The sequence below is a fragment of the Neofelis nebulosa genome (genome assembly GCF_028018385.1).
Source record: "Neofelis nebulosa isolate mNeoNeb1 chromosome Y unlocalized genomic scaffold, mNeoNeb1.pri SUPER_Y_unloc_1, whole genome shotgun sequence".
Classification (NCBI taxonomy): Eukaryota; Metazoa; Chordata; class Mammalia; order Carnivora; family Felidae; genus Neofelis; species Neofelis nebulosa.
Window position 1 is genome coordinate 814,960 of NW_026691917.1, and position 3,181 is coordinate 818,140.

Genomic DNA, 3,181 nt, shown 5'->3' on the forward strand with positions numbered 1-3,181 from the left:
AATAATTGGCTACTATCCAAAACCTATAAAAAGAACTCACCAACTCCACACCCGGGAAACAAAGAATCCAGGGAAGAAACGGGCAGAAGACTTGAACAGACACTGTTCTAAAAAAGACATCCAGATTGTCAAGAGACACATGAAAAGATGCTCAACAGCACTCCTCGTCGGGGAAATCCAAATCCAAACCGCACTGAGATACCACCTCATGCCAGTCAGAGTGGCATCAATGAGCAAATTAGAAGACTATAGATGCTGGTTGGGATGTGGAGAAACAGGAACCCTCTTGCACTGTTGGTGGGAATGCAACCTGGTGCAGCCGCTCTGGAAAACAGTGTGGAGGTTGCTGAAATCATTAAAAATAGATCTACCCGAAGACCCAGCAATAGCACTGCTAGGAATTTACCCAAGGGGTACAGGAGTGCTGAGACATAGGGGCACATGTACCCCAATGTTTATAGCACTACTTTCAACAACAGCCAAACTATGGCAAGAGCCTAGCTGTCCAGCAACTGACAAGCGGATAAAGAAGTTGTGGTTTATGTATATACAATGGAATACTACTTGGCCATGAGAAAGAATGAAACCTGGCCATTTGTGGCAACGTGGATGGAAATGGGGGGGTATGATGCTACGTGAAATAAGTCAGGCAGAGAAAGACAGATACCATATGTTTTCATCCATGTGTGGATCCTGAGAAACTTAGCAGAAGACCATGGGCGAGGTGATGGGGGGGAAAAGTTATAGAGAGGGAGGGAGGCAAACCATAAGAGACTCTTCAATACTGATAACAGACTGAGGGTTGACGTGGGGTTGGGGAGAGGGGAAAGTGGGTGACGGGCATTGAGGAGGGCCCCTGTTGGGATAAACACTGGGTGTTGCGTGGAAACCAATTGGAAAATAAATTACATTTAATGAAAAAGGAAATCCAGGGGTTGCTCTTACTGAATATGAGGATAGCTTTCCATTTTCAGCACTTTATGAGCGTGAGGTAGTAGTAGCTTAAGCTGCGTAGATGAAACTTTTGTTTGTGTGTTTAAGAGAAGGAGTTGAATAAAGACAGAGGCCTGTCACATGTATCACGTTGACCTTGGCAAGTTTCTCTTCTGCTTGTTACCATGACTTACCACTTTTAGTGATTCACATAGTTTGGAGTCATCCTTTCATGCGGAAGTGGATTTCAATTGATCATGGTAGGTGGTCCTTGTAGTATTTTGTGAATGAATTGTGTATGTGGTGATGACGGATGGACTATGCTGGTTGCTTTCAAAAGCACTTACACGGACGGTGTAACACGTTTTCTACCCTTGGAATCCCATACGGTCTCTTACTACCTTGTCTATGACTTACCTGAAATATCATGAATTGGTAGGTAGTGAATAGGTTTTAGTGGCACTGAATGCCCTACTGGCCACTCACACAAAATTCGTTGACGCTTTGCTCTTAAGCACACAACGACTCAGTCTTCCCTAAGCTGCATGAAAGTGCGCATGGATACTAACTAGGCCAACTGTTTGCTGCTGCTGTGAAGAACAGCTTCGTGAACTGTGAGCTGTAGCAACACACGTATGGAACCCTAAGCAAGGCACAGTATATCGGTGTTCTTTGAAAGGGTAGAGTAGTTATTTCAATTTGGCTTTCAGTGCGTTGCATGACAAGGCACTTAATTAGCTAAAACCCTCTTAGAGTCATGTTTGATTGCAAGTTGTGTGTACTCTCCACCGCTAAGTGTCATTTCATGTTAGATGGAATTAATGGAGGCTGAAGCACCCGTGCATTCACCTCTAGGACAACACTCTTGAACTCGTGAAGAATTATGGGCCTTCTCAGGTAAGATTGCGTGCAGGTCTTTCTCAAGGGCATAATCTGAAACACAGCCAAACCTAAGGCAGCTTTGGGCAGCCCACCGTGATAAGATATGCAGACATTGTGACCTCACAAAGCGCCTGGTCTCCTAGCAACTGCGGTGTAACGCTCACAGCCTGCCTCCTGATTTGGCTTCATGGTAGGAAATTCATTAGGGTCCTGAGGCGGCCGCGAGACCTGGCAAGCGCAGCGGCCCCTAGCGGCCTCACATCCGGAGCAGCATGAAGAGGCGGAGGCGCTGGCCCAGGGCGGCCTTGGCCCCAGCAGCCATAGGAGGAGCCTCTAGCGCTGCAGGAGTGGCCATGCGGAGGCAGCAGTCCCCGAGGCCCGCCTCCAGACGCGCCCGCCAGCTGCCAGGCGGAGGCGCCACGGAGCCCGGACGGTGGCGGTCGGCCAGAGGAAGGTGCCGCCCCCGCCGCCACCGTCCCGGGAGGACAGCAGCTCCCGTAAGCACGCGGCACCCGGGCCGTGCTCCAGGGGCCGCACCCTGGAGGAGAGTGGAAGGGCGGCCACCCCGACGTTGACCACCTTCCCCACCATCCGCGTAGTAGGCGACGTGTGGGTCGAGAGCAGCCTGCCAGAAGCGCTACGCCAGGCGCGCCAAGTCCTGGGAGTGAACCTGGAACCCGTGGTGAGACTCCGCCGCTTCCCAGTGCCTGGGCGTGAGATGCGGGCCACCGCCGCGCGACTTCTCAGCCCCGGGACGGGTTGTGCCTGGAGGGATGAACTAGGGACAGCCGGGACCGCGTCTCCTAGTGCACTTTACAGGAGAAGAAGCACCAGACGGTCCCGGCCAGCGCCCCCGGGATGCGGCGCCGCCTTCTGGGACTCCGGGGCAGCTGTGCCCTCTGCTGCCTCCCAGCACCAGGTCTGTGGAGGGAGGAGACCCCTGGACCGCAAGGGAGGTCCCCTTTCTTCCTAACCCCAGATTGAGATGTCTCCAGGACTGTAGGGGCAGATCCATGTTCTCTCTTGTTCCCTCATTGGTCTGAAGTCTTCAGAAGAAGCTATTCCACCCCCACCCACTCCAAAGGAAGTTGGTTCCATGCTTGTGTAATAAAGCTAGAATTTCCTTGCTGTTCACCCACCTCTGGCTCCTCCCGCCTCATTTTCTTTCTTTCTCTCCTTTTTTGACTGCCACTCTTTCTGGACGAAAGATTGAATATGTGTGGAAAGTTGTTGCAATAGTTGGTATTCTCAATACCAATGGCAATAGTGGGTATTCTGAGTTCCACACCTTTCCGAGTTAACTGGATTCCAACACTTTGACCAAGGATATTTTCGAAGAATTTCTAAGAAATTCAAGCGTATCACT

At 51.0% G+C, this 3,181-nt stretch overlaps 1 pseudogene; it reads left to right on the forward strand.

The window, feature by feature from the left end:
* Window positions 1–2,087: 2,087 nt before the first annotated feature.
* LOC131503573 (coiled-coil domain-containing protein 71L-like) lies at window positions 2,088–2,871 on the forward strand (annotated as a pseudogene).
* Window positions 2,872–3,181: the final 310 nt, after the last annotated feature.